Raw genomic sequence first — 25,207 nt, 5'->3', positions numbered from 1 at the left:
AGATAACTTGGAATAAAATCTTTTCTCACTAAGTTGTCTCCTAACCTCAATTTCATAGCGTGGACAATCCCAAAATACCACCGTCATACCTTTATCAGCGGAAGTAATAAGAAAATTGGCATTACTGCCCAACTTTCTTAGGGCTTACCTTTCATGCTTGTTCAGATTATTATCATAATTCCTAAAGATGACATTCTGATTAACATGCAATTCATGCAAGACTTGTTCCTCAAAATGTTTCACCCTAGGGTGATTTGTTGGTTGAAAATGAGACTTTTTTTTTTTTTATCTTAAACACATCTGCCAAAGCCATACTTTCTGTCATACTATAATATTTCAAATTCAAATTTCGACAAAACTGTTTAATATCTAAACAAATTAAATATTGAGAAATGTAAAAAGAAGGTATGAAATTCAAGCCTTTATTCAGAATTGACCTTTCACCCTCATTGAAGCTATAAGATGTTAAATTAGCAATTAAATCATTTTCAGTATTATCAAAAATGACAGTCCCATTTACATTTCCAATGCCCTCCTGCATGTTTCGTCGATGTCACCCACAATGATTTATCCCAACTGTCTAAAGTGCCCCCCTTGCTCTTAGGTCTTTTGTATGTAGGAGGCTGAACAGGTGAATTAATATCCAAACCATCACCAAAATCATGTTCATCATCAGTATGTCAGAAGTACTTGACTCAGTATTATTAGAATTGATCACTTTCTTTAAAATAGAGCGAACCCATTTACATTTAAATCTGGCACCCTTTATTCAGTGTCAAAAAAATGGACAGCTCGCTTATTCTTCTTCCAGGTAAACATAACATTCCCTTTTCAATCCCCCAAGTCACAATTGAACTTCTTTATTTTTCAAGCCCTTAAGTCTTTCTTAGATAGATATTCATTGCCCCTACATAATTTTCATACATCTCCATATATTCCTTTCCTTCTGTTGTTCAAAATCTTGCAGAACATCTATCTTAAAATCAAGTTCAGTTTTTAAAGGGGTCAGTAACCTCTCATAATAGTTAATCAACAGCTCCAAAAACATCCTGGAGACAGTTGTTTGAATTTTCCTACCTTTATTAATAAAACACTCATCTTCCTTGCCAATGCCAGGCTAAACATAAACACGGAGACCCCTTGGGGCTAAGTCCGCCCTCACATAGGCCTTAAGGAGCCTGACATGCCATATAACAGATCTGAATTTTTTAGATGTTATGGTTAAATATTTAAATAGTCTCCATATCTGAAGAACGACTCACCAGAATGCCATATTGTCCTTAACCCCTGATAAGGACCCAATGAAGTCACATAGGTTGTTTTTTGAAGCCATAATGTTCCGTTTATTGTTCAGTCACCAATGAACCATAGATGCTGATATTTCCTGGTCAGCACTCTACCAGTATCCAACAAAAAACAAGAACAGGTGCACAAACAAAAAACTCCAGCACTCAGAAGTGAAATATCATTTAATCCATAAATCCATCAAAACATCCTGCAACGATGCAGCCTCCAGCCAACATGGCAAAACACAGACCAGTTTCACAATAGCCTTGTCAGTGTAATCAAGCATGCACTTCCTGTTCATTTAAATAAACACTTCTTAAAGAGACAGACCCCTTATTTCTAAAACTACACTAATTTCCTACATACATAGTATGTATGTGTTGTAATAAATTCATATGAGTTTATATTCAATGCCCATGGGAGAAATTTCTATAGTAATACTCACTCATATATAAAAATCTAAACATGTAGATACACTCGGATATGTGCATAGATAAACAAGAGTGTGTGTGTGTGTGTGTGTGTGTGTATATATATATATATATATATATATATATATATATATATATATATACGTGTGTGTATGTATCATTTTTTTTTACTTACCTTGTTATATTCATTGCCTGCCAACCTTCAAGCCTCCTTTGAACCTACAAACTTATTTTGCTTCTCATTGGCTGAGTAGCAGCCAAGGGAGGCTGTCATTTAGTTGTTTTTTTTTTCCCTGATTTGACCCAAAATACTTGTGCCAAGATGTGCATGCTACCATATATGCATGACTCAGGCTGCAGATTGTCTGTGCACGTGTCATGGCCCAGTTGCTGCTAGTGATGCAGGTTCAGAAATTCCTGGACTTTGTCAGTGCAAATGCTCTGGAACAGCTGGTCTGCATTCCCACTAGGGGCTTAAAAATTCTTGACTTAGTACGCACAAACATGGGGAGCATTGCACCCCACCCCCAGCGTAATGTTCTCATTCGTAAGATCAGATCATAAATCTGTATCCTTTGAAATAAATGTAATTGTAGAATCCCCATCAAGCCCTAAAACACTGAAGAATTTTTCCAAGGCAAATTACCTTCTAGTAAATGATAGAGTAGGTAATTTTTAAGCTCTCCCCAACCCCCAAAACATGGAGGCCAATGCATAAGTGTACACAAATGCCCTGTACAACCACTTAAACAACTGCATAAAACTACCAGGTCTAGCCAGAAAAACAAGTCACCCTGGTGGACCACTGGCATAGACTATACAGCAGAAGGAAAAAAATTCCTATCTCGAAGTTAAGTGGGAGGAGGGTGCACAACGTAAAAAAAAATCCCTCATTAGTCTCAACCGGGAAATCAGGCATCTAGTCAAGTCTTCAGAAGCTACATACAAGACTAAAATAGCCACCCAAGCAAACGATAACCACAAAGCATGTTTTAGTTCTATCCGAAATCATAAGGGGAAACACTCAATCTGATGCCCATTTCATTCTTCCTCACTGATGTGTCTTAGGATCCAATATTGGATCCAATTTGGCTGCTTCACAAGACTTATGATCTGAGCCTCGAGCTTCTCCCTCTCCTATGTTGCCTCACATCTCCTCTAACTCCTCAGATCTTGTTTGCTGCCATCCAGCACAAAAGTGATTCCATTGTCTCAAGTGAGCTTCTAGGCAGATAAGTGTATTTTTCCCTTTTTCTCTTATTGAAATTTGCTTAACGTTTATTCTGTAGTATTTCTTTATTTCTCATATTCCCAAGCTTGCAGGCAAGTACCTCAGCCCACCTACTTATCATTTACATTGGAGCAGAGGTATCCCTGTTGATGCCATTGTGGTGTCAGCAGCCACTAAGGAGTTTGTGGAACAGAGCTCCGCTGTCCACCCCCAAACAAGGAGTCTCGGATGTTGGACAGACATGTGAAGCGCATTTATGCTTCAACTACCTTTACACTGAGAGCATTGAATTACTTGGCAAATTTTACGCGTCTACAGAGAGACCTGGTTAAAGAAATTACCAACTTTCTGAGAGAGTCCTTGTTGGAGGTGGACCTCAAGAAGTTATCTCCCCAACTGAACCACTCTTTCCTCCATTTCCAGTTCCTCAGTGAGGCTGATCTTTGATGCTGCAGATGGAACCTCTCAAGCAGCCAGAACAAGCATAGTCATTAGGAGACATGTCTGGAGGAGACTTTGCGCAACTCATTAAGGTATTTATCATTAATGCCACTTTCAATGGTTCTTCCGTGTTTGGACCATTGGTCAAAGAAACTCTCACCTGCAGCGAGCAAGAGGGAAAGTCCTTGTCTGCTGTAGGGATCAATTTTTTTTTCCTCCTCAGTGGACATTTTCAAGGTACCAATAAAGTGGGAAGAAGATGTCGTTCAGGAAATCTCAAGGTCCTTTCCTGGATTCCCAAGTAGATTCCTCCTCCAGAGACAGAGGAAGAGGATTTAATGGAAAGCGCTACCCTAGAAGCAGATGGGGTCTGCATAATCAGGGCTTCAGAGAACCTTTCTCTGACAGGCCCTACTAGTACTCCTGAAGCGTTGCCCGACAGTCTGCCCCTGACTGCCTCCAGAGTAAGACGATAATTGTACCTAGACCCCTGGGCTAATTTAGCAAGTAACAACTGGATGCTAAACGTAATTTCCAGAGGTTACTATATTCATTTTTCCCTTCCACCTCCAAGCCCCAGGAGGAATCTCCCCGATGTGCCACCCAGTCTGAGGGAGAACGCCATTCAACAAGTTCAGAAACTTGTAGAAAAAAGTCATCCAAAGGGTCCCGATCAAACAACATGGATGCAGAACCTATTCATGCTTCTTTTTAGTGCCAAAAAAGACAGGGGACCTGCGACCTGTCCTAGATCTGAGCACCCTGAACTTATTTATCAAGAAGTCGAAGTTCGATATGATTACAGTTCAGTCCATACTGCCACTACTATGCAGGGATGATTGGATGTGCTGTGTAGATCTCCAGGATGTGTACTGTAATATCAAGATAAACAGGCACTTTAGGAGACATTTGCATTTCTGTCTGAGAGCCAGTCATTACCAATTCAGAGCACTTCCTTTTGGACTCACCACTGCCCCTGAGGTTTTTACCAAATAGATGTCAGTGGTAGCAGCTCACCTGAGACTGCAAGAATTCCAGGTGTTTCCATACTTGGACAATTGTCTCCTAATTGCACCAGGAAGGCATCGGCTTCTTCAAACTACACAGTACTTGCTACAAATCTTCAGTCATCTGGGAATCACGATAAACTTACCAAACTCAAAATTGCTCCCTGTACAGAACATAGAGTTCATAGGAAAGTAACTGAACACAATCACGGAAACAGCAGTATTGCCCCCACAGCATGTAATATCCCTGAGACAGCGAGTTCAAGTATTACTGGATATGCCCGTTCCACCTGCACAACTAATTTTCAGAGCCCTAGGGTCTCTGTCAGCTGCCATATTACGAGTACCACTAGCAATTCTTCGTGCGAGTACTACAATGGACTCTAGCTGTTCAGTGGTCCATTCTGTACCAACCACTATCTGTCCCTATCAGACTAACCCCAATTTGCAAGCATCACCTCCAATGGTGGATGCTCTGAAATGACCTATAGCTGGGCAGGCCCTTTTCTCTTCGTCCTCCAGTAGCCACGGTGACCACAGACACTTGGTGGGGGTCATTATCAAGGAAGATTGGCCCAAGGCACGTGGTCCTCAACAGAGACCAAGTTGCACATCAGTGTCCTAGAGATGAGAGCAGTCCTTCTGACGTTGCAAGCCTTTCATGACTTTCTCTCTCTGGGAACGATAACCATTCATGCAGATAACATGTCAGTAGTCTGATGCATCAGCAAACAGGGGGGACCCATTCATACCCCTTCAGCAGAGAAGGCCATGAGAGTGTGGGAATGGGCAATCTCTTCAAACCATTTTCTCATTGCAACGCACATTCATGGGGAGACCGATGTACTGGCAGACAGTGTAAGCAAATCTGTCTTGAGTCCACGAGTGGTCCTTGAACCATTCAGTAGCGAACCAGATATTCAGCCGATGGGGCCAGCCTTGCTGCAGTCTCTTTGCCTCTCCCCTGAACAACAAGTGCATCGAGTACTTCACTCTAATCCCCACAATCAGGGAGTCACCGAGGGATGATCTGGTCCACGATTGGCCTTTGGGTTGACTGTATGCTTACCCTCCAATACCTCTAATTCCGAAAGTCCTACAGAAAGCCAGCAGGTTGAAAAGTACTCTGATCCTCATCTCCCCCTTCTGGCCTCATCAGATATCATTCCCCTTGTTATTGTCTCAGATCAAATATCCTCCATGCTAACACTTTTGAAAAGAAATCTTGACGAGTGGATGGGAAACAGAAAGTTTACCTCAGGGATCACTTCAGTGGCTGTGCTGGACAGAGGCACAGGGAACTAATCTAAGGGGGCGGCGAAAGCCAACACATTCTGGCTAGGCTTATAAATGCCTTCGGGCAGATAGCCTAGTACCTACCTATGAATCTATGGATACTACATCTCAGGCAGGATCTAATTTCCCACCCGTCAGAACATCAACATCCCAATCTCAGATCCCTACAATTAACCCCTTGGTTTTTGCACTTCCAGTGATTCTAAGAAAGTCCAGGCTAGCCTCCCCAGTCCAAGAGATTATTTTTGTTTCCGAGAAGCCTTCCACAAAAAAGGTTTATAATGGCAAGTGGAAGATATTTTCAGTTTGGGCATCAAAACAGAATATTGATCCCTTTTCATCTCCTGTTTCAGCTATACTGCTGTTCCGAAGTTCACCTTTTCAAGATGGTGCTAGTTTCTTCACCATAAAGTTACAACTGGCAACACTTGCATATTTTCATGTGGGGAAAACTTCTACTTCTTCATCCTCTCTTTCAACATTCAAACTATGTAAGGCATTTATGGAAGAGATGTTCCTTCTTAGGCCTCCAATAAAAGATCCTTCCTCTCCTTGAAGACCACACCACTGTACTGTAAGGTCATAATCAGAAACCCTTTGAATTTGTTGACTCCTGCGACATGAAGTTTCTGTCTTGGAAAACCATTTTTCTCATGGCCATTACTTCTGCCAAAAGACTGTCTGAACTGCAAGCTCTGTCATGCAAACTACCTTATTTCACCTTTTTCAATGGTAGTCTCTTTAACAACAAACTCTACATTTATGCCTAAAATTGCCACGGAATCAAATATTAACCAGTCCATTCACCTACCAGTCTTTTTACCCTATCATTCTAACAAGAGTGACTATGTTAAATGTGCTTGATGTTCATAGACAGTACTTTTCTACCTTCACAGGGCAAAGAAACAGAAAATCTGAGCAACTATTCATATCCTTTTCACCTAATCGGCTAGGCCAGGCAGTGCCAAAAATCACACTAACAAAATGGATTACTGATTTGTATTACTAATGTCTGTTCCTTGAGAGGCATGCAGCTACCCTGTCTTCCAGAAGCTCATTCTACTGGGTCGATGTCCACTTCGTCTGATTTTTCAGCTGGAACCTCTGTTGATGAGATTTGTGCAGCAGCAACTTGGTCCAAGTCACATACATTTGTTTCATATTATAAACTGGATATTGTCTCCAGGAACAGAACATTCTTTGGCTCTGCGGTGCTCAGGCATATCCTTCCATGAGGGCCACCCCAGGTTTACGTAGCTGGGAACTCTGACCCATCAGCAAGGAAAAATGAAATGGACATCAGGTTTAGAAGTTATGTACTTACCATAACTTGGCATCTGTGTTTTCCAGTTTCATTCTTCCTCACGTCCCACCCACCCATCCCCCATCCTAAGCTGTTGAGAGCTATCTAGAGCAATTTAGGGACCCATAGGAATTTTGCATATTCACAAAACTAACTGCACAATGGTTACCTGCTCCAAGGATGTAAACCTGAGCTCTGACATAAGTAGAACATGCTGAAGAGACAGATGTGTGTCCCAGAGATTTCCCCTCGTCTAGAATAAGCTTCCTATTCACATAAAGCAAAGCGTTACCCTGACCATCTTCAAGCACACTCTGTACCAATGGATGGGAAATCACGCATTCATTCCTGGGGTGGCATCCATGTCCCTTATGTACAGCGGTAGTCTGTAAAAATTGTCAAAACTCTGCTTGTGGACCATTGTTATCTTTCCTATAAGGATAGAAAACTGGGTAAAACTGGCTAGGCTGGTAAGAGCTCTTGAACCATTAGCCTAGCAATCTCCAGTGAATCTATGACACTCAGCTTTTGTGTGTTAGTGCAATTCAGGATCGTATTGCCTTTCTTCCCTGCCTCAAGGAGGATAAGCTGGCTTTAACCACTCTCCTTCTCATTCCCACCCAGACACTTAACATCCCCTGTTGTTAGTCATTCTTGGATCATTTGTGTCACATTTAGGGCTTCATTTCTGGAGTAGGGAGCCAACTTGACCCGCTGTACTTTTAATTTTGCAGTCTGCATGCCTTGGATATCTCATTCTGCCAACTTACCTGCAGAAGGCAGCATAGATCAGTTTCTCCTCATTTTGTGAGAAATCTCATCAGTCTTTCCTGGATATTGCCTTTCAGTGATGAAGTGCTGTGTTTGTTTGCACTTTAAGATGGTCATACTCATAGAGAATCTCTAGAATTGAAGAAAGCCCTTTTATGTGGTTAATGTCGTCTACAAACTAGCCTGTTGTTCTTCCTCCACTAATATTGTTGTAGGTAAAGGGCAGCCACATACCTAAAACATTTTTTTTCTCATCAAAGACTGAATTTTCCTCCCTACAAAATTATCTATTCACTAAAGGATATTAGTAAAGCTTCCCTTTTTCTGTTGTCTTCTTGTTTGGTATGTCAGTGCTATTCGACTTCTACAATGCACACCATGTTGGATTTGCATAAAATCTCAGTACTTTCTTCAAAAATTTGTCTCCCTTGCTGTTACTTACTATTGCAGATATTATTTAAGAGGATTCCATTCATTTAATCTAAATTCATTTGGTGTCATTATAGATGTTGAGCATTATATCAATGTTTATTTCATTGACTAATCCTCTATGACCATCTGCAATGGCCCAGAAAAAGAGTACTTCATCCCTGAAAGGCAGTATCCAGGACAGATTGATGTGACTAGATACAAAACGAGGACAACCTGAGCTATGCTGCCCTTTGCCGGTAAAGTGGCTGACTAAGATGTCCAGGCCCCCTCACAACAGCACCTATTCAAATACAACAAAACCCAATAGCTAACCACTGTACTGAAAATTCTGCTCAGACTTTGGGACAATGCATGGTCTTCATGGAGACAAAACCCTTCACTAGAAAACTGTACTGCTTTTACCTCTCTTCATAACCTGGCTAAAAAAAGCCATACTTGGGCACAAAACCAGCCATTTCAAAAACAAACAACTTGCTCTACCAGGCAAACCCAAACATTTCTAGCAGGAAGTAAGTCTTCTCACAGGCTGAAAATCTGTAGATCCTACCTCCTGTCCTATCACCATTTAAACCTCTCAAGGCCAACTCTCAATCTCTTGACTTTTTCAAGGAATTCAGCCACTTCCCTTGTACTGCAACATCTTCCTCTATCTCCATCTCAATGAGACCCTTCCCTTCTATTTTAAGAAAAATTGTCACAAAGACTTTGACCTTCTAGTAGAAAACATACCTGTGGTGTATCTCTGTGCAAAGACTTCCTTAACACACCTATTGTCCATGTTTATAACCTCTGCTTAATTCAAAGTACAGTGCCAAGCCCTTTCCCAGACAACCTTAGCCAGAAAATGTCTCCAACTTCTACCCTTTCTGCATCTTCCCTACACTTAAGAAAATACTTGGAAAAACTAATCTACAACCAGCTGTCCACTTACATCCAAAAGTAGCAACTCCTCACTCTTAAACAACATGGATTCTGTGCTGGCTGGAGCACAATAATCACTTAACAGATGATGATGTCCTTCTCAACATGGATAAGGGAAGCCTTTCAGGAGCTCTCTTCATTGACCTTACCAGCACTTTTGATCTTATTGACCACTTTCTGCTCCTTCACTACCTCCAAGAAGTCAGGGTTAACCCAAACACCATCACCTGGTACCAACGTTTCTTAAATAAGTACTTCAGAGTCAGAGTAATCTCTTCCCTATTGCCTCCAGTGCCCCTTACCAGAGGAGTCCCCCAGGATCCATACTCTCTCCACTGTTAGTCTTTTTTAACAAACCACACTCTGATTTCCCTAAAACTCCTATCACTCATTATGCAAATGACTTGGATTTTCTTCATTATAGTCCCTCGCATTGAACTGCTCAAACCCAGCTTCAGTCTGACCTCCACTCCCATATTTTTTAGCTAAACAACCATAAGCTACTCCTGAACCCCTCCAAAACAGTAAGTTTGATATTTGGAACCTCGGAAAAATTAAAAAAAAAAACTACTAAAAACATCAACATTGCAGATCTCCGTGATTCCCCAGTAGAAACAACCATGTCCTTTAAATACTTAGATTTGTAGCCAGACCAGTCCCTTGGTTTCCAAAATAACATCGAAAACACTAGAAAAAAAGATCAGTTCTCTTTGTATTTTTGCCCTGGAAAATATCTCTTTCTCTCCAGTCCATTTAGAACTGCATTAGGTAAAGGAGTTTTTCTTACTCAGCTTGAATAGTGGCTCCCCATAATAGCCAAGGCCTTTCAAAACAAAGAAATCTCTTCCACTCTGAAGTCCATTGAAAACAGTCTGCAGATTTCTTTCCAGTCCCCCATCAGGAACACCACTTCCCTCTCCAAAGCCAAATGTCTACCAGTCATCTACAGAATTGAGCTACTTCTAAGTTCTTTTCATTTTAAACTACTTTAGCCAGGTACCTTCCCATTTCTTACAGCCAAAAAGTGTATAATAAAACCATCCCCTACAATCTCCGCAGCCTCTCCCAATTACCTCACTGCAGACACCTCAAAGCAAACTGCACTGTACTTGCCATTTCTTCTCCATTCTTGCAATCCAAACTGTGGCAGTCCCTCCATCGCCATCTAAAAGAAGTTTCCTCTTGCTCCATGTTCAGAGCACAACTCAAAAGACACCTCCATCAAAAATCTGACTGCAAGTTCTTTTCCACTGGTCACAAAATCTAACTTCCTCCTCACCTGCATTGCTTCTACTTTGCCCCTTTATTCTCACCTGCTGCTTCTCTCTCATGTTAATTAGTAAAATTAATCCGCATTTGTTTTTCTACATTGTTCATAATATTAACATATTGACCTGACGTTGTCCTCATTCTGCTTCACTGATGGGTTACAGATCCGATCCTCTGATCCAACTCTGTCGCCTTCCAGAGACTTCAGCTTCCAGGCTCCAGCTCCTCCTTTACCCATAATCCTCTGTTCTTAGCTCAACCTCTTCAGATCTTGTCTCCAATAGGAACAGATGTGATTCCAGTGCTCCAAGCAGATAAGTGATTATTTAAAATTCCTTTTTCTAAAAACTCTTCTACTTTAATTTATATAATGTATAAAATTATGGTTTACTATCAAAATCTCGAGGTTAAAAACAAAATCCATTTTTACTATCGAATCACAATGCCGAATCCATGGATACTAATGAGGTGTAAATGTTGAATCTGCTGAACGAATTCAGCAATCGAAATTTACTTCGAATATCAAACGAGATGTCCATATAGGAGCCAAGGTATGAATAGCTCTTACCCTGGAATTCACTGTTTTGCAGGGGAGCAAGCCCCCCTGCACCCCCCACACCCCCTGCTAACTATATATTTCAACTCAGAGATTGCACTACAGTGAGGAAAGGGATGAATTTCCCAAACTGCAGTCAATCTGCACTCATAACATCGAGCTTGCATAAGTGAATGCACAGTGGCATTCGCTGGTACAAACTCTTTCAGTTAATGTTCAGCAACATAGAAATCGGTCAACTGCCATTCCTCATTTCTGTTTTCGCTGAACCTACCTTCAACATTTTAATAGTAAACCTAAGATTATATATATTTTCGTTCCTTTATTAGCGTGCGAGGTTGTTAGGTCTTTTCTCTTCCTCTGCCTGTCCTCTTCCTTCAGGCCTTGGCCCTTTTTTCTCTTTTACTTTAAAATAGAAAAAAAAAGCCTTTCATGTTACTGTAGTTTATTTCTTTCAACTGGATAAGCCTACAGGTTTTATACGGTGTGCTGAGTGTGAGAGGAAGATTCCACACACTGATGCACATGACAAGTGCATATTGTTTGAGTGGCCCACTTGGATTCCCTTTGTAAAATCTGGGAAGAGTTCAACCCCTGGGCCGTTCAGGAAAGGAAAAATAAGGTAATTCTGAAGGTTCTTCTGTCCGCTCCTTTATCTTCTCCAGGGACTCAACCCCCCTCTAAGGATCCGCAGGGTTCCAAGACTAAGAAGCTCCACCATAAGGAATCGAGTGCGTCTTTGGAGCCTCTTGCAAAACTACCAAAAGAATTGGATCCGAGAATGTCTGCATCGAAATCCATGTCTGCTTCTTCGGATCCAATAGACTTAATGGCTCTGAGTGGACTTTTTTCTGGACCGGAGTCCTCCAAGTCTGCTACAACTCCTGAGAGATCAGATCCAGGCACTCTAACAGCTCAAATCTAAAAATTCCCAGACCTGGAGTCTAAGATTCAATCGCCTGGGATACCTATCAGATCCATGTTTCCTGCGGTGCCAACTAAGATTCTTCAGACTCCTAGGCATTCACGACCCTCTTCAGTGGCTTCTTCCAGGTCCTCCAGAAAGCCTACATACTGACGTGGATATTATCAAGGCTCAGATCCAGATGGGGTACTTCCAGTTCCATCCCCTTGTGGATCAGAGAATGTCCCTACTACTACTTTTTTCCCCTTCTCTGGTCTGAGTAGTGGTTTTGAAGGGCCAGGACAGCAGTCGTCTAAGGGATTCGGGGATGAATCAGGGGACCTTTGCTTTCTTGATGTCGACCCTGACTTTGACTACCTCTGCTCCGAGATCCTCGGATGAGAGCAAGTCCTGGATCAGTAATGTTGTGCCCAGATCCGAGGGGCAGGGTTCGGCTCCGATTTTAGCAGATCTTTCCCTTCCCCTTGGAGCTTTGGCCCTCGACAGTACAGGTCCAGTTCTGTCTAGGAGTCGAGGTTCTGGGGTGCTCCTACTTTCTTCCATCAGGGACGTCAGCCCCTAGGGAGTGGGGAAGGGTGTCCCCAGGACCTCCGGCTTTCCAGGTTTTGGAAAAGGCCTTCTCTGTGGGCAGAACACCAGTCTCTTTGTCTTCTGCTCCTTCCCATCTTCCTGCATCATATCTGGGTCTTGAACCTCCCATTTCTGTCCAGGGTCAGCCCACCTCTAGGGACCTCCGCACCCTTCCATCTGAGTTGGCCCCTTCCTCTTCCGACTCCTCCCCGAATATTCCTTGAAGAAAATCTCACAGAAGAGGACTTGCAAAAGGAGGCACTTGGACTCCCCACTGGAGTCCCTTACCAAGGATATTGACTATAATGAGGGAGAAGGGTCTCCCAAATCACCACCAGACGATGTCTCCTTTGCAGACATCTTGGAAATTTTAAAGCAAAGAGGTGGGTGGTCATCCAAAAACCCTTCTTCAGAGGAGTCCATATTCCTAGAAGTGTTTGGGGCGGGCCCATCTACATTTTTGGTAGTCCCCCCAGCGGATGCTCTTACAGATATTGTCGCCTTTTGGGCCTGGAAGGAGCCAGACACCATAGAGCCAGTACCAAAGCACCCAGACAAAATCCCCCCCCCCCCCAAAGATCGAACCTTTTGGAGTAAGGACATTCCAGTTGGCTCTATGGTGGTGGCAGCAGCTACAAAGAAAGAACTCACACAGCAGAGCTCTACTGTTCACCCGCCAAACAGGGAGTTCAGAGCACTGGACAGGTTCGGGAAGCGCACCTTCACTTCGGTGACTTTCTTGCTTAGAGCGCTTAATTACTTGGCACATTTTATTCACCTAATGAGAAACCTAGTTAAGGAACTTTGAGTCCTTGGTGGAGTGTATGCCTAAGGAAGGATCTTTCTAAGGTTTCTCTGAAGCTAACCACTCTTAATTCCCTGACAAATTCTGCCTTGAGGCTTGTTTCTCATTCAGAGGAAGGATCCTCAAGGGCAGCTGGCACCGGCAGTGCGATACGTGCACATGCATGGATAAGGCTTTGTGATTTTGTGGAGCCCTTTAAGGCATCTGTTGTTAGTGCCCCTTTTGATGGTTCTTCCTTGTTTGGACCTTCAGTTGAAGACACCTTGACCCTCAGCGAGCAAGAAGGTAAGACCTTATCTGCTGTGGGGATCAAGTTTTCCACCCCTTAACGAACGTACTCAGGAAATCAGAGAGGGGTTAAAAAGACTTGGTTCCAAAAGTCCCAAGGATCTTTTTCTGATCAAAGCAAAGAGTACCCCTCCAGAGACTGAGGAGGGGGGCTTTAATGGGAGATGCCACCCTAGAGGCAGAGGGGGCCCGCAAAACCAGGGCTTTAGGGAACCCTTTTCTGACAAGCCCTTTCAGTGCTCCTGAAGCGCTGCCCAACTATACAACTCTGGAGGCAGTCGGGGGCCATTTTTCTTTTCACCCAAGCGCCTGAGCCCAAATAACATATGCTTGGGTACAAAGCATAATATCCAGAGGCTACTACATTCCCGTTTCTCTAGCTTCTACAAAAATTCAAAAGAAGCTCCCTGATGTTCCACCCGCCAGAGGGAGTTGGCAATTCTACTGCAAAATATAGCCAAAAGGTCTCAGTTGACCAGAGAGAATCTGGAACTTACTCCCATTTCTTTTTGGTGCCAAAGAAAACAGGGGACCTGAGGCCTATCTTGAACCTAAGCAAATTCAGTTTACATGTAAAGAAAGAGAAGTTTCTGATGGTTACAGTTCAGTCTGTTGTACTATTAGTAAGGAAAGATGATTGGATGTGTTCTGAGTACGCGTCCTTCAAGTCCAATCACATCAAATTAGATAGGTGCTCCAGAAATCATCTGTGTTTTCTCATGAGAGCCAGTCACTTCCATTTCAGAGCCCTGCCCTTTGGTTTTACCATAGCCCCCTAAGTATTAACCAAATGCATGGCAGTGGTCGCAGCTCATCTCCAACTGCAAGGGTTTCAGGTATTCCTGTATCTAGACGATTGGCTTCTAACTACCCTCACCCAGTGTCAACTATCTCAGGCCAGGGATTATCTCTATCAGATATCCTAGTTTTTAGGCATCACCATAAATCCAGAAAAGTCGCAACCATTGCCAGTACAAACTTTGGAATTTATTGGGGCCAAGCTGAACGCCACTACACAGGTAGCTTCCTTGCCGCAACATCGCATCTGCACCTTGACTCTTCAGGTCCAAGCTATACTATCTCATCCCTGTCCTCTTGCCAGATTCATTCTATGGGCCCTGGAATCTGTGGCAGCTACTATAATCTTGGTACCTCTATCCAGATACTATATGCACATTCTACAATGGTCGCTGGCTGTTCAGTGGTCTGTTCTACATCAGTCCCTATCTGTTCATATCAGGTTGACCAATATTTGCAGAACTTATCTAGAATAGTGGATTCACTCTAACCAGTCTGTCTGCAGACCCTTCATCCTTCCCCCTCCAATAGCCATAGTGACCATGGATGCTTCCCACCAAAGGGGGGGGGGGGCATTTCAAGTGGAAGATTGTCCAAGGCATGTGAACTCACTTAGAGACCAGATTGCATATCAGTGTCCTACAGATGAGAGCAGTCCTCCTCTTGTTGCAAGCCTTTCAGGATGCTCTCCCTGTAGGGACCATTGCAGTTCATACAGACAACATGGCAGTAGTCTAGTATATCAACAAGTAAGGAGAAACCAGTTCATACCCACTGTGCAGAGAGGTCATGAGGGTTTGGGAAAGGGCAGTCTCTTCACACTGCTTTTTAATTGCAACATATGTACTGGGGAAATCCAACATATTAGCAGACAGGCTCAGGAGGTCCATTCTGATGCCTCACGAATGGTCCCTCAGTCAGTCAGTAGCGAGCAAGATATTCGACCGTTGGGGTCACCCCTGCTTTTCACAGCAGTAAGTGAAGCAGCTATTTCGCTCTGATCCCCCCTACAGGGAGCTCCCCTAGGGACACTCTAGTCCACGATTGGCCCCACCAGTCTACTTTATGCTTACCCCCCCCTACCCACGAATCCTGAAATTTTTTCAGAAAGCCAAATGGTTGAAGAGCACTGATATCCTCATTGCCCCTGTTGGCCTCATCAAATTTGGTTCCCCTTCCTCTGATCTCACCTAAGATATCCTCCATAGTTACTGGAACCCAAATAAAACCTCCTAACTCACCCCATGTTAGGACTCCACCCGGCTGTCTCCACACTCAAGTTAACCGCTTGGTTTCTCAAGTTCCCATGACTGTGAGAGGGTCCAGGTTTTCCTCGCAAGTCAAGGCTATCATTCTAGCTTGCCAGAAAGCATCCACCAAGAAAGTATATAAAAGCAATTGGAGAAGATTGTCTATTTGGGCTGATAATCACCGCATTGATCTTTTCTCAGTGCCTTTTTCTTCCATAGTTTCATTTATTGGATCTTTATTTAAAGAGGGTTCTAGTTGCACAACTGTTAAGCTCCAGTTAGCTGCCATATCCAATTATTTGGGATTATCTTCTGGATCTGTTGCTTCAACAAGGTTATGTAAGGTCCTTATGAAAGGTGTTTTTCTTCTCAGACCACCGATCAAGAACCTGACACCTCCATGGGATCTGATTTTCATCCTGCAAAGTTTGACTCAAAAACCCTTTGAACCAGCTAGTGATTGTGACTTAAAATATGTATCCTAGAAGTCCACTTTTCTCATAGCCATTACCTCAACATAAAGGATTTCTGAATTGCATGCACTTTCGCCTAAGCCTTGTTACATTATTTTTCACAGGGATAGAGTTTTCCGCCATACTAAGCCATCATTCATGTCAAAAGTGGCCACAAAATCTAACACAAACCAGTGCATTCAGTTACCACTGTGCTTTCCTAACTATTCTAACAAAGAATATATGTTGCATTCCTTGGATGTTCACAGACAGTTACATTTTTATCTTCATAGAACAAAACAATTAAGAATATATGATCAGTTGTCTCTTTCTTGCATAACTGTAAGGGTCGAGTAGTTTCTAAAGTGACTAGCAAAATAGATAACCAGTTGTAGTTCATTTATTTATGAGAGAAATGGTTTGCAGTTGTGTAGTCTTCCAAAAATCCATTCAACAAGATCCGTAACTGCATCTGTGGCCTTTTCATCTAGAATTCCAATTGATGGCATTTGCGCTGCAGCTACGTGGTGTAAGTGTCATACCTTCGTGATCCATTATAAATTAGACATTGTCTCCAGGAGCAGGGCGTCCTTTGATCGTCAGTGCTCCAGCATAGCCTTCCTTGAGGCCACCCAAGAAATTATGTAGCTGGGGACTGTGACCCGTCAGTGAAGCAGAATGAGGACATCATCAGATTTATTAGTTATATACTTACCATGACTTGGTATCCGTGTTGTCCTTTCTCATTCTGCTTCACCATCCCGCCCATCCATCCCTTCCAAAAATGTTTTGTTCTGGAGGATCTGGAAAGGCCTTTGTTGGAACCTCTGTTCCAGGTTGAGCCCTTGGTTCCTTTTTCTTTCTGTCTTTTTCAGTAAAGGGGCAGCAAACTCAATCTGAGGAGGTTGAGCTAAGGGCAGAGGATTATGGTTAAGGGAGGAGCTTGAGCTTGTAAGCTGAAGTCTGTGGAAGGCGGGCGAGTTGGATCTGAGGATCAGATCCGTAACCCATCAGTGAAGCAGAATGAGAAAGGATAACACAAACACCAACTTATGGCAAGTATATAACTAATAGTTTCAATTGTCTGTGGGATTATCTACCTTCTCTAATTAATCTGTTTGTGAATTTGATCTATTTTTTTCTGAATTTCTTCACACAGGCTGTGCTCGCAAATGGTCTCTTGTGATCAGTGTACTACCCAGGTAGACAAATTAAATATATTTTTGAGCATGTACATTTACTTACACAGCAATAGGTGTGCTGCGATGTGGGTGGTCTTTGCAAGACTGTACATAGTGGGATATGGGAGTTTGCCATTTCTCCCCACTGTGTGATCTCGGAGTTGGATTGGTATGTGTATATAATTAGCAGGGGTGTAGGAGTGCAGGGGGACTTGCAGCCACCCCCACCCCTTTACAAAAACAGTTTTACTTTTTTTTTTTTTTTAAGATTAATTGGTTTTAGGTGTATTGAACTTGAACTAAGTGACGTTAGACATTTCAATATAGACCCATTTAAGGTATTTTGCCCGGGAATAGTGGTGTTCGTAGCTTTGCCATCTTTTCCTCCCAGTAGCATCATATGCCTAGTTATGGAGTTGCAGGCTTACTCTGAAAGAGCACGTCCTCTCTGTGGTCTCCAGGTAAGCAGTTCAGGAAACTTGGAATGTATGGATGATAAAATGAAGTAATGGAGGAGGGTGTTCTGACTAAATATGTTTTTAGTTTTGCTTAAAAGCAGCTCATTCATGTAGTTAGCAACTGAAACAAAATGAGCTAGTGAAAGTACCTGTAGAAGATGTCAAGCAAAGAACATAAAGTGAGCCCCATGTGAAATTGTACAAACAGTTTCTCCAGAGATTTTTAAGCAATACAGACATTTTAAATTCTTACATTGTGAGCTAATGGATAGAACAATCCAATGCAAAATAAAGGAAAATGTTATATTGTGGGGATACAGAGTACAAATGGATTCCTATCCTTTAGGTAAAAAGCAAAATTGGATCTATATGTCAGCCTCCATCAGGCTATTTCAAGTTAGAGAAAGTTAGAAAACATTACCAACTACATGCAGAGATACAGGGACATTAGTGTCATGTAAAAAATCAAGGTAGAGTTTTTTTTATTTTTCTTTTGTTTTTATGTACTGTGGTCCTTTATGAAGGAATAATCCAGCTAATCACCACAGCAGACCTACAATGATCGGGCCACTTTACTTCCCCACCCTGTCTTTCTTTAAGAGGACTTTAACCCATCAGTCCTGTCAGTGTTTATGACCTTATTCCTCAAGCTGCTTATGTGATTAGGACTGTTCTTCCAGTATGCTCAGCCTGGATAGCCATTAATGATGATAGGTGGATGCTGATTATGAGTTGCCTGTTCTGTGTTCTTCTTGCACTTAACTGTCAGATTAGTTATGTATGAGAAGTTGTGATACTTCTCAACCCCTTCTTGCTAAGGAGGCAATTGATTGAGCCTATTCCAAAAGGAGAAATGGTTATTTTTATGTCTAAGAAGCATGGTTGTTGTTCATTATTTGGAGTTGACCAGTTTCACCCTTCACATTATGTATGTAGACTTTACGTGGTTATTTCTCTGCCCCTGAACTGCTGCTGCTTCTGAGCTTTTGGATAGTGTCGATAGACATAAGGAATACTTATTGGTACATCATTAGTTAGGAGCAGACAGAGGGATCCTAAGTTTTAATGTTTTGTGGTCCGCACTTTTAGCACAGGCTGCTGCTATTTGATCTGTTTGTTTCTTCCATGGTCATTACTACTAAGGTATTAACTGTGTTGGCTAGTACCTTTCAGAAGCATGATCTTGTATTGAGTCTTTATTTGGATGATTAATTGTTGGTGGACCCAGCCAAGATATTCTGGCAGTGGGACTAGTCTAGGTTTTGGTTTGGCTGCAGTAACTTGGAGCTACCATCATCTAGAAGAAGGCCTGCATGCTTCTCATGCAGGGCATTCCCTTTATAAAAAAGAACTTGAACTCTCTCCGCCTCCTTGTCAGTAAAGACCATTTTCTGGTTTTGTTGGATGAGCTACAGAGATGAATTCTAGCCAGCCTTCTTTCAGACATGTAGAAGCATATGGCATCAGCTATGTTCAGTCTTTCTTGCCACTCTGTGCAAATTTGAATCTTGCACTTGATGGCTTTAACCAGTGATTGCATAGTCATTATTTCACCATTGATCTTCTTCTCTGCTTTTGGATTATTGCCATTACTTCATGGATTCATGAATCTCAACCCACATCCTGGAAATGGAATTTTTCGTCATTCCCTTTCTACTTAAGTATCTGATACTGCATCACCTCAGCAGTAGTTCAAAGCACTTGGAGTTTGCCAGAGAGTTTATATCTGTACCAAACTTCTAAAGTTGAGGTTTGTGGTCTTAATCTTTCAGACTCTTAATGCACTTCCAGAAGGCAAAATCTCTTGGTGAGATCAGACAATTGTATGCTGGTGTGTTGTCTGTAAAGACTTTAAGACAGAAGTGTGAAGCCTGAAATTGAGAGTCCTACAAATTCAAACACAAAAATACAGACAAGTGGTATTGCAATAATTATTGAAACTTTCTGTAATACCAAGAAGACTCCGTTGTGGAAGACTTCATTTTCCAATGCTCTTAATATGCGTATGCAATATACACTAAGGGATATACTCAAAAGTAGTATCAACTTGGAGTTCCCCTATTCACAGGTTAATGCTTGCCTTACAGGAGCCACAGTTACAGGTCTTAACACTTCTGTTTTTTTTTCATCTGAACATGCAGGGTTGGTGTCTCACCTCTGTGTTGTCTGCAGGGAAAGTAGTCTATATGTTGGAGAATGCCATCAGAAAATGTGCCGTTGTGGTGCCAGTTTGCATCCATGACACATCAAATGTCTTTTCTGTCATTTTGAGTGATACGTTCAACGTACTTGTGGAGTAGTGGCTATATGAAGAAAGACTAATGGGGTTTCGCATGTTCATAATGATCGAGAAGAATGTTTAAACAGATTATAGACATGTTTTATTGTAATTAGAAATTAAGGAAGATTGCTGCTGAACACCAAGAATGAAGGACAAGGGTGCCAGCCGAAAGCTGATTTGTAGTTCAGTAACAAGGTAGATTAGGCAGTGGGACATAACTGCCATGGGTAGTGATAGATTGTATGGCAGTGGAGTTTTTAATAACCAGGACAAGGTGCACAAAATGTTATAAAAAATCTTAAAAATACCAAATGAAAGCAACAGGCACATTCAGTGTGAATTAATATAATGGGCAAATGCAACCAGTCTGTCAAGGGTATAGGGGCTAGCTACAGCCTTTGTGCAAAGTTGATGGGACACAAGTCTTCAGCATCTTCATGCAAAAATGAGTTAAAATTGATGCAATGCTTTGCATACAAGCTAAGCAAATATTCCTAGAATATGATGTGACACCTTTTGACCTCTGTTATGTGCGTCTTGGAGGAATCACGTTGCTTTCATGCTTGTCTCCACATGCAGCAGAACTTTTTGTTTTGACCTTTACTTCTTAGTGGAAAAAAACACTCTCACTTACAGTTCAACTCAACCCTTATTTTTTTTTCTCTTCCTACGGTATGATTCCAGTATAATTATTTTACTAGAAACTTACCTGTACTTTATAAAGCTTTAATTTCCTTACCCTGTAGTCAAAGAAAGGGAAAACCTTCTTACGTTTTTTTTTTAAGCTTAACCTTGCATGTGCTTTGATAAAGGAATTTGCCTCTGTCTGTATGACATACTGCAGACACAGAAATCTTTTTTTTCCCCCCTGTCAGGCATTGCCCACATTCTTATGCAGGCAGACCTCTATCTTGCTGATTTCAACAGCTGCTTTAAAAAATTCAAGTGCACAGTCTAATAGTACTTTTTATTTCATTTTGGTTGCAGAAAGGAAGCAAAATATTCTGGGTGCACATAGTTGATCCCATTTTTTGGAGATATTTTTGTAACTGCAGCATTTTTGTAGAAGGTGATGTTGGTCTTGCAGTACAAAAACTACTAATTTTGGTGTACTTAAGAAGTGTTGGTTTGATGAAGTGCTGTTATTCGGGTCTATATTATATAAGCGAATGCACTGAATTGTGAACGCTATATAATCGACCCACAATCCACGAAAACCCAAAATGTCGAACACACGGATCAGCGATTTTTTTCCCAGGGAAAAAAAAATTGCTGATCCGTAAAAAAAAAAGAAAAGAAAAAGAAAAAAATATATATCAAAACACAAAATAAAGTGGGAGGCTGTGCCCCCCACCCCACCACCCCTACTTAAATATACCAACTCCAAGATCGCACCACAGTGGAGGAAATGGCAAAGTCCTGAAAACGGCCCAGTGATTTTTTTTCCCTAGAAAAAAAATCGCTTTTCCGTGCTTTCGGTATTTTGCCATTTCAAGTAATGATGTTCGACTAAACAGCATTCACAATTCATTGTGTTTGCTAAAATAATAGGGACTGTGTTATGCTGCAGTATAATAATGAAGAGGTAACATTTGAACAGAAATGTGAAAACGTAATGCTTTAAGAAATTTTTCTCTCAATTTGAAAAATGATACAAATTGAAGAACAGAATGTTGTACCTCTTTCGTACTATTTTGCAGTATAATGATAGAGATAATACAAGTTGTAAAATATTTTATTTATTTTTTTTTTATTTTACATTTGTTGACCGGGCTGGTCACATGTCCATTTTCAGCAGAGGGCGGGGAGAAAAGCTCCAAGAGAAACCGTTAAAAGTAGGAAATTTACAGAATTTACTCAGATAAAAATATACAATAGCACACAAAAAAATTCATTCAGGGAGAAAAAAGTACAAGAGAAAAAATAAGAAAATAAAATAAGCAATAGTGCAGTCATATATTACTGAAGTAAACTAATACAGAGAATATTACAGATACAACAACAGGAATTAATTACAGGTTGAGGGAGTTAAAAATTAAAGACAGGTAGCATAAAGGTAAGATAAGTACTACTTTGTATGTTGGTCAGTGTGAACATACTAGTAGCAAAAGGCAAGCTTTGTATGCAGGAGAATGTGAACATACTAGTAGCAAAGGCAGTCTAGTCAGGGTTAGTGCAGGGGCAAGGCCAGTGAGTTTTGAGGTGGGCTTTGATATGAGATTTAAAGCTGGGAAGAGAGGAGATTGTTGTCAGGAAGAGAGTTTCAAGCTTTTCCTACAGTGTTAGAGAACAAGGAGGTTCCTGCCAAGTTATTGGATTTACATGTTGATATAAGAAGTTTGTTAGAAGAACGTAGGCTTTTGAGGTTGCAATATGGTGTAATATGAGTATTGAGAATAGGGGTGCTGTTGGGTTTATAGAGGATTTTGTGGGCTAAGGAGAGCTAATGAAATAAGATCAGATTTTGAAGCTCTAGCCATCCTAATTGCCTAAGATTTAAGCAGTGATGAGTTCTGAATGTGGAGTTAGAGGCAAATCTGGCAATACTGTTGAAAGTGACTGCCAGTTTGGAGAGGTTAGTTTGATTATCTGAACATCGATTATCCGAACTGTCAATTATCTGAACCAGTCTTCCAAAGTTTTTGGGTATGGAAAATAAAGTCTGAATATGTAAACATCATACATATTTGCTTGAGCATATTTTTTGAGCTTGTAGCCAGCTCATGTGTGAAAAAAACTCTTTATTGTCCACTGGAATCGCTGAATGATTGAAAATGATATTTCTGCATGCAGAAAAAATTACAATTTTAGAAGTTTTTTATCCGGTTTAATTATATGTTTGATTATCCTAACATTTTGATTATCCGAACTACGCTAGGTCCTAATTATTTTGGATAATTGACTCTCTACTGTAGTTTAAGATGAGTTCATAAGTTCATAGGTGTGTACTACGCTAATGGCCCTGGAGCCTTTACAAGCCTAGCCCATAGAAATGCCCTGGCATTGTGCCACCTGATGTTAGTTCCCAGTGCCTCTATCAAGTAGAGCCACTGGAGTGATTCCGCGGGGTTGATTGTGGTAATGAGGTTGAGGTCTCTGGAACATGTGGTGCGGAGAGATTGGGATTTCTATAAATGTAGCATTTCTAGCAGCTGGGTCAAACATGGTTTTGTAAGTCAAGCAGAGATCGCCTCTAAGTAGGCGATATGAGACAGAGAATAGCTAGAGTCTTTTGAGTATGTCCATGTAAGACGTGTTTAATGCCTAAGATCCTCTTCGTGAGGTACTTCTGTGGCCTCTCCAGCTGTTGCAGGTGTCTAGTGAGGTACATGCCAAATGGGGCATTATACTCTATGATTGGTCTAATGAGGGAAGAGTACAGAGAGACTATAACCTCTTCCAGGATGCAAAGCCCTTGGTAATGACATGTGCCACATAGAAGGGCTTTCTGACCTCAGTGGCAATGTGGTTGTCGAAGGAGAGGTTGCTGTCAACCTGCATCCCCAGATCTCTTATAATGCCTTCAGTGTTCAGTGGGTTCCCATCGTTGTGGTAATTAGTGGGAACTAAGTTTTTACCAAAGGGGACGATGACGCAATTTTTGGTGTTAAGCTTAAGGCCATGGTTTCGACACCAGTCATTGGTCTCAGTGAGGCTTTTCTGTAGGATTTCTGCATCACTTGGGGAGTTAATAATGGCTCCCATCTTGCAGTCGTTTGCGAACTTGGTCAGCCAGAGTCCCTTTGTGTTGGCCTGGACGTCTGAGAAGTAGATGCTGAACAGGAGAGGACCCAGGGCCAATCCCTGTGGGACTCCACTCATGACTGGTCAGACTTTCACACTGTGTGTTCTATCTGTGAGTCAGATGTTCGTGTTTCACTGTTGCAGTCATTACATTTGGGTTATCTGCTTGCAGTAGCCGTCAGTTGGCCTGAATTGCAAAGTTTTGGGTCCTGCGTCAGTTGCTGTCCCTTCTTCCATGACATCAGGTCATCAGGGGTATAAAACATGCAGCCGACACCATTACATCAGTCTTTCTTGCCGTGCGGTGCCCGAAGCAGAAGCAGTTCGCAAGTGTCGGTCAGCTGACTCCTGAAATTTTCGTTTTCGAGTTTCAGAACCGAAGTCTTCAACTAAAGCTCAGTACCATGTTGGGGAAACTTTTTCTTGCTCCTTACCAATGTCAGTAAAAGTTAATAATTGCATTACGTGTAGAAAGCAAATACCTCACAAAGATTTTCATTCGTACTGTATTCCTTGCCTAGGCCCTGACCACGACATACCTTGCTGTCGGTTTTGTGCTTTATTAAAACAGCGCACTATCTGCCGTTGGTATATTTTCGCTTCTAAATATTTCAGTTCTCGGTTTAATTATCCAGAAATGTCGTCGGTTAGCCTTCTGACTACCGGGATTCCGAAAAAACGCAAAGATAAAGACAGAGACAGGTCACTGAGGTCCAAAGCTGCCGAAGACGCTTCTCCTAAGCAAGTCACCAGTTCGTCGGTACTCAGTGAGGCATTTTCGTAGCCCCTGATACCTGCTGCTTCTGGCTCACAGGCCTCTACTGAGACCCATTCTGAGTCCGGTATGCCGCGAGATGCTTCAACTGTGGAACCTGCGGATGTCTCTACCTTGGATGGGTCTGGAGCTGCTGTGCAGGCACCGGCTTCTGAGGGTGTATTCAGGCCTACGGACTTGCATATTAAACCCAAGCCTCCTTCTTCATTTAGGCCAAGATCTCGAGCCATGCCTAAGAAACCGATGCCCAGGCCACATGCTCAGGCCTCTATGCCTAAAAACAAATGATAAGAATGGTTGAAGATCTTAAAAGTGTAATTAGGGGAAGCCAACCTCCCCCTCCTAAGAGACCTAGGACTGAAGTTGTTTATGAATCTTCTGAACAGGATTCTGATTTTTCTGATTCTTCTGATGATCTGGATTTGCCCTTATCTACTTATGAGGATTCTGATGCAGAGGACTCTATTCCCTCTGCTTCTCCTACAGAGGATTTTTCTTTTGGTGAAACCTTACATACTGTAAGGGAGCATTTCCACTGGGAAAGCCAGGATTTATCTGATACAAACAAGAGGCTTAGGGATTTCTTACTCCTGCCTCAGCATAGGCCTTTAGCTATACCTCCTTTACTAGACATTGTTGATGATGCTTTCTCAGAATCTAGTTTGGCCCCTGATTCTTTGCCTCCTGCTCCCAGAAAACCTGACAGATATTACAGGGTTCCTGATTCTCACAAGT

The 25,207-nt window shown here is 41.9% G+C and overlaps 1 protein-coding gene across 2 annotated transcripts in view; it reads left to right on the top strand.

Moving 5' to 3' along the window:
- Positions 1-25,207, top strand: part of BPTF (bromodomain PHD finger transcription factor) — a 3,500,764-nt gene that overhangs the window by 2,230,141 nt on the left and 1,245,416 nt on the right. The gene's annotated exons all lie outside the window — the stretch shown is intronic.

Source organism: Protopterus annectens, chromosome 10.part0 (genome assembly GCF_019279795.1).
Source record: "Protopterus annectens isolate FY-2018-M chromosome 10.part0, PAN1.0, whole genome shotgun sequence".
Classification (NCBI taxonomy): Eukaryota; Metazoa; Chordata; order Ceratodontiformes; family Protopteridae; genus Protopterus; species Protopterus annectens.
Note: the sequence above shows the minus strand (reverse complement) of the source record. Positions and strands in the feature narration are given on the sequence as shown.